Source organism: Camelus dromedarius, chromosome 2, assembly GCF_036321535.1.
Source record: "Camelus dromedarius isolate mCamDro1 chromosome 2, mCamDro1.pat, whole genome shotgun sequence".
NCBI classification, from domain to species: Eukaryota; Metazoa; Chordata; class Mammalia; order Artiodactyla; family Camelidae; genus Camelus; species Camelus dromedarius.
Window position 1 is genome coordinate 26299714 of NC_087437.1, and position 12535 is coordinate 26312248.

Here is a 12535-nt window from a genome sequence, read left to right on the forward strand (position 1 = left end):
TTCAGATAAAGTTCTTAACACAAATCATGTTGCGTGCTAAAGTGTTAAATAAATAATGGCTGCGATTTGGGCTGAGACCCACAGAAAAGATAGACATATTTTACAGATAAGGAGACTCGCCCAATGAGTTTTAAAGTACGGGAATACCTCATTTTACAGTGCTTCACAGATACTGTGTTTTTTACAAACTGAAGTTTTGTGGCAACCCAGCAAGTCTATCGGCGCCATTTTTCCAACAGCTTTTGCTCAGACTGTATCTCGGTCATATTTTGGTACTTCTCACAATATTTCAAACTTTTTCATTATTATTGTATTCATTATGGTGATCTGTGATTGGGATCTTTGACGCTACTACTGCAAAAAGATTACAATTTGCTGAAGGCTCATCATGTTTAGCATTTTTTAGCAATAAAGTATTTTTTAATTAAGGTATGTACATTGATTTGTTTTGTTTTACTATTTTGCTTCTATGCGTTACTGCATTTTTAACAGACTACAGTACAGTATAAACATACCTTCTCTATGCACGGGGAAACCGCCCCCCTGCAAAAAATCAAGCAACTCACTTTATTGTGATATTTGCTTTATTGCAGTGGCCTGGAACCAAACTGGCAATATCTGAGGTATTTTGCCTGTATTTTGTCCAAGTATGTGAAATGAATTCATGAAAAAAAGAAAAGAAAAAAACTGGGATTCAGCCGAGTTTGTATCCCTAGATCAGAGTACTTTTTTCTACTCTCCCATCCTGTGAGCCAGGAGTTACTCCCTGGTCTTGTCATTTCAAATCAGTATGATACCTACTGCCTGCCTAGCTCAGAGAAACACCACAGGTTTTTTGAGATAATCAATTAAGAGTAGACTCCTGCCAAGATGAAAACCTTTCCACTTGCAAAGACTGATTTCCAGCTTCCAAATCCTCCCCTCAACATGCTTCCTACCAGGAGCTTCCCTGAGTCATCCGTCCCTCCTCCCTCTCTGTCCACATCCAACCAGTGGCAAGCACTGTCAGTTCTTCCTTCTGGTGTCCCTCGCATCCATCCTTCCTTTCCCACTCCCACAACAGGACCTTATCTCCAGAGGCTCACAGTGGCCTCCTAGTTGGTTTCTTGGCCCCCAGTCTCCCATTTCTGGACTCCCATTTTCATGATGTCATCTCCTGGCTCACAAGCTTTGCACAACTACCCACAAGAGTAAAGGTCAGAGCTATCAATGCAGCATCCAAGGACACACTGCCATCTTCACAGCTTTCTGATCTTAATTTTTACACAACTGTGTCCCTCATCCTCTCCAGCCAGGCTCTGATCCAAGCATATTTGGCCTCGTCCCTTGCTTCACCTATCTCTTTGAACCCTGCTTGAAACTACTGCACTGTCAAGCCTTTGTTAATCTCTCCCTCCTTTCCCCTAAATTCAGGTTGCTCTAGTCTTTTTCACTCCCTTGAAACATAATTACATGTAACACCGCATTCTATTACATTTTAACTTTTACCTCAGTATCTCTTGCCTTGACAACTGGATTGTAAATAGCTGCAGGGCTAGATGCATCTTGCATTTCTTTATGGAATTGCTTCTCTTAAGGTCATAATGCCTTGTTGAGGGAATGATGATCCTTACATGACCTTTCCTGTTCCTCTTCCAGCGCCCACTGGTGTACTCGTAACCATTTGTAAGGTACCTTCTCACTGTTCGCTACAGTTTTGGCACTGCATATGGACTCAACTCCTGAACAGGACGGCAAGCTCTTTGAGGGCAAGTGTAAGAGGACTTCACTTTCTTTTTTCTTTTCCCCATACTTTACAAGGTGTTCTCTACACAGGAGTGTCCAGCCCATGTGGTTGCCTAGCCCAGTGGCTGTTGCCCCAACTATGTCATCTGCCATTTTGCTTCAGGAAAGCCACCCACAAGCTACTTTTCTTAGCTCTGAATTACTGACTTGGTCTGAGTAAATGATTCCAGCTAAGATGAATGGTCAAAAACTTAGACGGATGGGTGAGTCATTAAAAGACTCTGGCCCAGGAGCCCTTGAGGCAGAACCTGCCTGGACTTGCTGAACCAGTATGGAGAAAAGTCCCAGAGCAGAGTCACCATTAGCAACTGAAGAGGAGCAAAACAGACAAGGACTTTAAATAGGTAAGAGTTTGAATAATAATAGAGTCCAGAAAACTGTTGAAGATTGATCTTTATTTCAACAGGAGGATAAGGGCTGACCTGTTCCTTGACAAATTGGACATGGCATTTGTGTACTCATAATTTATTACATCCCAAGAGTCTCAGCACAGTGTCTAGCATATAGCGAGTTTGCAAATTCTTACAAGGATTGGTGGTGCCACTCATTTTTGCATTTACTCTCTCCAGGTGCAGTTCTCATTGTCAGGCTTCACTTTGGTTTTCCTATTAAGTCCATCAGTTGGATGATCCTAAGGAAGATAATTTTGATTATGGTGATGATGGCTGGGACTGTGTTCTGCCTAATGTTATCTATTTCTTCAGCAATGCAGTTGGACCAGAGGAGAAGGAATTTCTGAGATTTAGTCTTTACATGGGTACTGTGCACAAGTTTTTTATCCTTTAATATTTTCATGATTTTTTTTTTTGGACTAGAGAAAATAATTTTAAATGGAAAAAGTTAATTAATACTTTTCTTAAGAAAGAAAAATATACTTCTGAAAACTTAACATAAACTGTGTTTTAGAGGTTAACTAGCCTCCTGCATTGCAAAGTTGCCAATTGCAGCATAAATTATAGGAGGGGAAAATTAGAAGCTTCTTGAACATTTAACATGAGATTGGCTAGTATATGTGACAGCTCAATATATCCAATGAAATATTTGGTAGCTATCAGAAATAGTATTTATGAAGACAATGCACCAATGTGAAAAAGATAATTTTTAAAATAATTTTGATGAAAAAAAAATCCAGAAACAAACATCAATATCATAATTACAACTTTGTTCAAAAACATGGGGAAAAAATGAATGAAACTGAGATGCTAACGTAATACAAAAAAAAAAAAAACCTACATAAAAATAAAAAAGATAAGTGTGTCTCTCTGTGTATTTAGATCTGTGTAAATCTATAAATGTGTAACATAATAGAGAAATTGAATCATTGCTCTCAGAAGCCCAAACTCTATTATTAATACTATTTTGGGTGTGATGAAAGAACTAATTAGCACTGTTTTGGAGGAAATTCAAGGTGGTCAGTATTATTCATATATTTAAGAAATATATATGTATTTTTTGAGTGCCCACTGTGTGCAAGACCAGAAGTGGTCTTTCAAACTGATCTTGGAAGAGTTTGCCACCTGACAGGGCATTCATTGGTTGACGAAGTCATTCAGCTCCTCCCTCTACCCAAATAAGTCCCAGATCTGGTTACAGCAGCTGTTCAAGCCACTTCTCTCCCCTGGTCTTATTTGTCATGTTGACCAGAGCCAAGCACAAACAAGCTCTCCTATTATCTCTCTGTCTCAGAACTGTCCAGACTCAAGTGAGGTTACTTTTCGTGCCTGGTCAAGAAAGGTCAACTCGTGGTTTGGAGCCAAGGACACGAGGAGAGGACCAGCCAGCCCAAGACAGGGTGGAGAGAGGACCCAGGAGGCAAATGCTGACCCTATGGACATAAGTTCAACTCACACATGCTTAAAAACAACAAAGGTGTCCTTTAAAATATATATATTTGCAGTTAATCTTCAATAAGAGGGTGAATTTATTCTTATACAGTGTCTGCCATACAATAATTCCTAATTTGATTGTATGATTATAGACATTTCCACCTAGTTATAATTAAAAGTTATTAGTATTTCAATTACTATAATAAGAGTAATGTTTATATAATATTTTACAGACTACAAAACAATTTCACATGTACAATCACACAGGTATCTCACAGTCACTCTAAGAATTGCAGGCAAGGCTTACTAGAACTCCTATTTTGCAGATTAGAAAACAAAGGTTCAGAAAAATTTGTGCCTTGCCAAAGGTCATTGAGTTCTAATAGAAGAGCTAGAATTCAAACCCTCTAATGCCTCCAGGCTCTCAAATTATATTTCTCATATAACTTCTTAACTGAACCAGAGTCTTAATTCTTTCTCCTTCATGAGCATACAGAATTCTGTTTGTTCCTCAAAAAAAAAAAAAAAAAAAAGGGAGAGAAGATATTTTTAAAGTTATTTTTTCTCCACTGACTTACAGAATCATTTCACAAATGCTTTATCATCTAGTGGCCATTCAGTGCACTGAAAAATAGAAATTTAGTTGTCTTCTTCCTCTCATTAAGTAAATGAAAACTCAAATGTGTTGGAGGTAACTTAAAATGCAATCAAGTCCTGATTAATGGAGTATTTGTGTGTATTAAAGAATCCTTCTGTGTTGTGACTCATCACTACTAATTAATGTGGAACAGGCAGTCCTTGTTTGTTCTTTTTTTTTTTTTAAGGGTTGCAGTCCTAAAGTCATTTCGTAAATTGGTCATTTGGAACTCAATGTATTTTGTTTTAGAAAAAAATATATCACTAATGATGGCTAGGCACTATACCTTAGCCATATAACTCAGGGCTCTCACAGCACCCAAGCCTTAGAGCCCCCAAACCTCAGTCTGTCCTGATCCTCAGACTGTCTTTCTAGATCCTTTGAGGGCTGGTGTGAGGAAAGAGAACACAGAAAACAGGCATATTTCTTCCTGTAGTGAGAAGAAATTCCTATAGGACCAAAGTGCTTCCTGTGAGTCCAGGACTACTTGGTTGGGCAAATTCACATTTTCTGTGTCATACGCTTGCCAGGAGTGGGAGGAAAAGTCATTAAGACTCCTCCTGGCTGCGGGTAAAAAGTTATGTTCTCTTAAGCAAAAGGGAGCAATTACAAGAATACTGCATAGAACTTGACAAAGTCTATCTCTCTCTCTCTTTCCCCCTGTGCTTCTCGCTGCATATCTACTTCATTCTTCTTTGGCACCCAGCTTTTTCTGCTCTTCAATCCACATGGCACATGATTGTCTACACCTCACATTATATCATATGCAGTTCCTCTTAAAAAATAAATGGACTTTTGCCTCAAGTCTAAATCCCCAGGGAAAGGTGTCTGATTGGTTTCACTTGAATCAGGTCTATCCCGGGACCAATCACCTTTGATGGGGGTGGGGGCTAGGAATGAGAGCAAGGTCAAGAATCAGTGCAATGAGCATGATTCTAAAGGGAAGGCAGGAAGCTCTCAGGAAAAAGGCTCAGGCAGGGAACCCCAGAGATGGAAGAGCTGCCTATGTTCATATGTTGGCATTTCTAAGCATGAACACGAGTCTTTCAGCTCTTTGCCTTTTAGAAACAAATCACCAACAAAATACTTAGAGGTATCACATTGTGCCCTTACAGTCAATTTAAGGACTACACGGGCACCAACCTAGTGGCTGTGCATCGTAGTTCTACTGAATCATTGTCTCCCAATTTTGGGGCAAAGATTTTAGGCAAGAGACATTTTCTTGTTTATTCTGTGTGTTTTCTCCCACCTGCCATCATTTTTGTGTTTCACAGGAGGGAAAAGAATCTGAAGATACTTGAAAAGAGACTTGGAACACCTTGAGGAAATGCAAACAAAACAAAACAAAACCCAAAAAACTGAAAGAGAAGTTCTCTGAGATGTAGCCACAACCCTACTAAAAAATTCTGTAATTTCTGTCTATTAATCTGCCAATCAAGGCTCTTCCTGGTATTGATTGCACAGCCCGGAATTCAAGGTTAGAGATAATAAGGTAATTCAGTATGACTGGCAGACACTGCATCTATAAATAAAGCTGGTTAACGGCTTTAAAGGAAAAAAGTTTCTACATTTTCAGTCGTCCACTTCTCTTGCAAAAATGAAAAGACTGCCTTATTTTCAATTAAATACGGTAACTCGTATCTTTCAATGAGGAATGACCAAGTTCTCTGATGTTGATTTAAATACATCTCAGGTGAGAAATCTCTCTCCTATATGCCCCAGGGTTAGGTATATTGAGGTGTCCAAGAGCCCACGCTTCATTACTTCGTATCACAAGCTAAGGTTTTAAGTTAGAAGTGATGGGTCCCATTCTTAGAACAAAATTAGTCACCAATGGAGAGAGACTCTTTTGATGAATTCTCTGACAACCGTGGAGCAATAGTTATATTGATTCTTCCACATAAGCTCTACTCACCAAAAAAACGTCACATGGGTTTCAAAATGTTTTGTGTTACTGATTGAACACCCCAAGAAACAAATCTCAGTTTGTTAGGCTGAAAAGACAGACAGAATCTGGTGGTAAATTTCATCCTTACTAATGAATCCTCCCTTTGACTTTCGGAGCAGCTTGGCCAAATGAGTTCAGAGACCAAACTTTACAGCCTCCAAAGAAAACTGTTGGTATGGGAGAGACCCAGCCCATTTTACCTAAAATTACCAAAAGCCTTTGTGCAGAATCCAAGTGTTTACCTTTAGTCAGTCTTTTCTATTTCATCACTGCCAGGAGATTTGTTTTCGTAGGAGAGGCAATAAGAACCCCACATGTAGATGTTTTCCTACCCAGACTTACTAACTTGCAAGGGAACCTCCTCAGTGGCCACAAAATCTCACCAAGGAAAATCCCAACCAAGTTTATTCCTGTACCGGGTCCATTAATACACAGCTTGGGGCAGAGTGTGTAGCCCGTCTGGAAACAAGAGTGCTCTTTCTTCTATTTATCACAAAGCCATCTGAACTCAAAAGGACCTCACTTAAATCAGGAATTTCTATTCTTCTGGAAATGTCATTTCCTTTGAATTTGCACTTCTGTGGTTTAAAGGAGACAAACAAACAGGATTCCTATCACTAGAATGCAATGGGAAGGGGAAAGGGAGGGAACCATAAATGTAATCCAGGAAAACTTTGAAGGTGAACTTACCCTTTTGCAAATAGACAAAATAGACCTCTATTTCCCTAGTATAAGTTCTGGAAGACACTAACACATCCTGTGACTCCTCTGCAGAGTTAAATGATGGTAAACTGGCCCACAGAGATACCTGTATTTATCCAGTGTTTAAACTCTCCATCAAGGGAAAACAAATTAAGAAAAACAAATGGTTACTTGGAAAATAACTACAAGCATGATTTGTGGGTCAGTTCAGATCCACCAGGAAGCAGACACCAAGATGGAATTAGAAGAGCAAGAGATGCACTGGGGGAAATGGCTGTAAAGAATTGAGGGGAGAAGGAAGAGCAGGCAGGAGAGTCTTCGGATTGCAGTGCGGACAGGACACCTGAGAAAGGAGGAGAGAAGGAAGGATGGGTGTGAAGAGCTTCAAACTGCAGTGCAGTTCTGAGAAAGTCCTGGCCAGGCCAACGCGGAGCTCTGACACAATGATTGACTGACAGGGTCCCACGATGTGCAGGAATGGCCTGGCTGCAGCCACCCACTGTGCGCAGTCATTGGCAGGAGGAGAGCATCAGCTGTCAACTTCACAGCTGTGGCAGTGGGGGCTGCCAGCTCCATGCTCTCCTCACAGCAGATTCTCTGCTGAAGGGAGCCCTGAGCAGTGAACCCGCACAGTTTTCACCAGGGTCTATACAGACTGCAACACGTGGACGGGCTTCTCCATCTATTCCAGGATGCAGTTCTTCCAAAGTGCCTGTGGACCTCTCCTCCTGAGGGGAAACTTAGAAGAGGGACATTAGTGACTCAAGCCACAGCAGTGACTCAAGCCACAGCCCCTGTGTCTGCATTTGGTCTTGAGGCCACAGCTGGCACTTACTCTCTCCTCCACGATCCCCTCTGAAGTCTCCACATCCTAGGATGTCACCTCTGCAGGTTTTGCTGGCTTGCTTACCTGGTGGTGCAACTCAAGCCTTCACTCCGAGGAAGTCCAAGCCCTTGGAATCATCCCTTCTCAAATCGGGGCTGTTGTGTATGTCCATCCATTGTTATAATCGGGAAAGCAAATCCCCAGAGGCACCAAGTGATCACCTGGTTACGCTCATTGCTCTCCGACTCCACCCCAAACCCTGCATGTGCAGTAATAGCTTCAGCTTCTCCCACATCTTAGGGTCATTGATTCTGGCCAGAATGGTGGTAACTCTTCTCACCTGGCGGTTGTGGGCACAGGAGTCTAAAGTGCCTGCGTGGCATTCATTAATGACAGTTCAATGATTCCCGTCGTGCCCTCTAGCAAGAGTGCACAACCTAGGGGACCTGGACCTCTAACTCTACAAAGCCCAAATTTGTGAGGAGGAGAAGCATAAAGTTCCCTAATGGGTCACTGGCAGCGATGATAAATGGGCCTCCTCTTGCTTCCACCCCTTTGTTCTTGTGCCCGTGTGTTCTTCTTCTAAGTTACATAATATCTAAGGTCTCCGACTTAGTGTATACACTGCACCCTCAAGGATGCCACTTCATCCCTGCACCTTCAGTGGTGCCTTCTGTCAGTTTAGCTAATTCTAGATACTGAGGTATGTAATACAACCAGTGGGCCCGACAGCTAAAGGGTAATTTCTACACCTCCTTTGTGGCCAAGTGGATTCCTGGATGGGATGCTATGTTGTGTGGGATTTTATGCCTATGAATCAGATATTCTGTAATTTTCCAGATAGTGGTGCTAACTGAGGCTCTGTGGGCAAGAAAAGCAAACTCAGATCTAGAATACATTTCTACTCCTGTGCAGATAAACTGGATGGAAGAAGCCCACTGTAGTCAATTTGCCAAGTGGCCGGTTGGACTCTTCCAGGAATAGTACCATATTGGAGGCTCAGTCTCTGTTGCTGGTACATTGGACATTTGGAAGCAGCAGGAACTAGATTGGCTTTGCTTTTGGTAAGTGGGAGTCCATGCTCTTGGGCCCATGAATGGCCTCTGTCTCCATCAACTTTTGTTGAAAAAATTATGTGCCTTCCAAAGAAAAAAACAAAAACAAAAACAAAACCCAATATTTGATTCTGTCTTTGTATATTTCAAGGACCAGCCCATAGTTTCTAAAGTAACCTAAATTTTTTTACATGTAAGATAAAATTATTTTTATAATTTTTAGTTTTGAGTTTTAGATATAGTCCAAGTCAAACTTCTTCCTCTGAAATTCTGTTCCCTTTTTGAGTAGATAAACTTCAGTGGTTTTTCTCCCACTACTTTTGAGAAAAGGTCCTCCTATAATCCGCACACGCTTTCATCTTTCATTAGAAAGTGAAGCAACAGCAACATCAATTAAAATGACTTCAGAGACAGTATTTTCCCAGCTTTCTTAGAAAGCCTGTTATGTCAAGTGGTATTAAATCTGAGATCTCTACAAGAGCATTAGTTTTTTTGCCTTAGATTTTAGGGCAAGATGCATCTGTAGTTATCTCCAGCTACTCTTTCATCAAAGAGCTATCAAGCACCTGTTTAGTGCGAGGCAGATCCCAAGATCTATGGGAATCATAAAGATGAACAGACACTGTGATGAAAGCATTAATATACGTGTTTTCTTTCAAGGTGGCTGTGATGTTTATACCATCACCTCCACCATCACTGCTATCACTATCAACACCACCTCCACACCTCTCTCACCACACTTACTACCTCCACCACCACCATCAGCAGCCTCATAGGTCTAACAGCATAAAACACATTTACTGTGAAAACTAGAATTAAATAAAGAACTTTAACCTAAAGCTTTTTTGGAAAACAGTATCTCTTACGCTTTTAATTTTGTACTTTTCTTGCTGTGTATCACATATTGCCAGATGATACACACCAATACATTGAAATTTTCAGGGCAGCTCTTCCAGCATTTTGACATGCTTAAGAGGAGATATTAAGTGTGAAGAAAATCATAGAAATTACTTATTCCAACTCCCACATTTTTTAGATGAGGAACATAAACCTCAGAGAGGTGAAGTGACTTGTCCAGGTCAGATGAGTAGACAAGGACAGATCAAAATAAGAACTCAGTCTTCCTAAGTTTCTCACTGCCCACGGTCTTCCTCCTTCCTACTCACTTGCTGTAAGAGGACTAAGTAAGGGACTGTCAATCCAGCCAGACAAAAAAGTTATCACACCTATTAGGCAGACAGAAACTCTCTGAAGGACAGAAGAAACTGCAAATCCTCTCCCAGAAGTCCTTTGTCAGCTCAGTTTGTGGCGGGTTATGTAAATGAGGAGGCCCTGTATGAGAATGAGGTTATGAGTTTCCTGGGGATTAAGCATGATAATGCGGTGTGCCCAGGGAAGAAAATGATACTTTGCACTTGTATACCTTTCACCCAGCCAACAATAATAAATAAGACTTTGTACTTTCAGCCAAATATCGCAAAGTTCTCAACAAATGTTTAACTCACGAATCCTCAGAACAATCCAAAGGAAAATTTTTGAAAGAAAAGAAAGAATCCAATTCTCATTCTCACGATTCAGTGGGAAAACCTCAGGTCAGAAGAAATGAGTCCACACTTACCAGTGACACTGCTGGCAGGACTCTCGAAGCGCAAAGGCATTCCTGTGTCGAACACTGTCTAAGGTGACCTAGACACAGGATTTTCAAAAGGGCAGAGGTGAACCAGAAAAGCCCCTGCTTGTTCTTCCAGCCCAATGAATCTATGAAGCTTTCAAAAGAGGTTTGGTTTTTTAAAGGTTCTTTGAAGTCTCTTCAAAGATTTTTGGCATGTCCCCTAAAATAATTCTTTAAAACCCTGCAACCCTTCAAAAAGTTTTTAGTTGATGTCTAAGATGTTTCATATGTTTGAATAATTGGAAAGGTTGTGATTTCCAATATATTATTAATACAGGTATTTTAAAATAAACTATCACAGTACTCTCTTTAAAAGATTCACTTGCATTTAAAATCCAAGCAATGTGATGCCCACCATCATCCATTTAAAAATACATAAACAAATTCTGTAACAGTTAGAAATTTTACATCATTCTCCTTTCTCCTTAAGCTCAGTAAAATTTTTTTTTAATTGAAGTATAGTTGATGTGTAATATTATGTTACAGGTGTACAATATAGTGATCCAGTTTTTAAAGGTTATACTCCATTTACTGTTATTGTAAAATATTTGCTATATTCCCTGTGTTGTACAATCTATCTTTGTAGCTTATTTGATATCTAGTAGTTTGTATCTCTTAATCCCCTAGCCCAGTATTGGCCCTTCTCCCTTCTCCCCACTGATAACTACTAGTTTGTTCTCTGTATCTGTGAGTCTGCTTAAACTCATAATTTTATCTCACTTCTCCTACATACTTCAAAGGTCTAATAATTCACTGTTAAAAAAAATTTGTAAGTTAAATATGGAAATATCATATACTTTGTTGGGTTGAGCTGTAATAACAAATAGGTGGAAGCATGCCTTGGCTCAACACAATTTCTTTCCTTCTCTCATGATAGTCCTGGGTGAGGTGCTCAAATAAGGAAGATGCTCTCCTCCACACAGTGATTAGGGGACCCAAGTGCCTTCCATCAGTGGCTCCACTATCCCCAATGATTAGGATCTAGCTGGTGGGCCTATTTTTAGGTGTCCTGGGAGCTAACAATAGATTTACCTTTTTAAATAACTGCTTTAAAAAAAGCAAGCAGAATATGAGACAGAGGCCTTCTGTGGCCTGCAAAGCCCACAGTAATTATTGTCTTGCCTTTTACTGAAGTTTGCCAGGCTTCTCCTGGAGACTCATTTTTTGTATTTATTTATTTAATTTTGTTTGTGGGGTTTTTTTGTTTGTTTTTTTGAGGGATGTAGTTAGGTTTATTTATTTAATTAGTTATTTTAACGGAGGTACTGGGGATTGAACCTAGGGCCTCGTGCATGCTAAGCAGGCACTCTACCACTGAGCTATACCTTCCCTGCTGGAGATTCATTCTTGACAGCATTTAGTTTGTAAATGGAGAAGCAAAGAGTGCAGGGATGAGATTTTCAGGAACAGGCCTGGAAGTGACCCGCATCAATTCTATTCACATTCTGTTGCCCAGAACAACTACATGGCTACCCCTTGCAGCAAGGGAGACAGTGAAATGTAGGCTGGGTGTGCACCCAAGAAGGGGAGAACAAATTTGGGGAGGCAGCTCATAGATTCTAAAGTATCAAAAAGAATTTTATCATTATAATTATTAGTAGTATAAAATTTATCAAAATAACCCACATATAGGACAAATTCAGATAAACATTAAACATAAAAAGTAAAATGTTATTAAAGTTGCAGTTCTTAATAAGGCGAGACTGTTTACTTTTCAATTAGTTCATGTGTCCCAAGTTAGAGCATCAATTTCATTCCTACTTTTCATTTTTATGAATTTTTCTCCGTTTTATTGAGATATAATTGACATACAGCACTGTGTAAGTTTAAGGCATACAGCACAATTGATTTACATACATTATGAAATGATGACCACAATAAGTTTAGTGAACATCTACCATCTCATATGAATACAAAATAAAAGAAAAAAATGTATTTTTCTTTGTGATGAGAACTCTTAGGATTTACTCTCTTAACAATTTTCATATATAAACATACAGCAGTGCTAATTATATTAATCATGTTGTACATTACATTTGTAGTACTTATTTATCTTATAATTGGGAGTTTGTGCCTTTTGACTG

General features: G+C 39.8%; 1 protein-coding gene across 1 annotated transcript in view; it reads right to left on the reverse strand.

The window, feature by feature from the left end:
- Positions 1–2181: 2181 nt before the first annotated feature.
- Positions 2182–12535, reverse strand: part of COMMD2 (COMM domain containing 2) — a 49501-nt gene continuing 39147 nt past the window's right edge. Inside the window, exon 6 of the mRNA XM_064491890.1 lies at positions 2182–2416. The gene's annotated coding sequence lies outside the window, so the exon portion shown is untranslated. The remainder of the gene's footprint in view (positions 2417–12535) is intronic.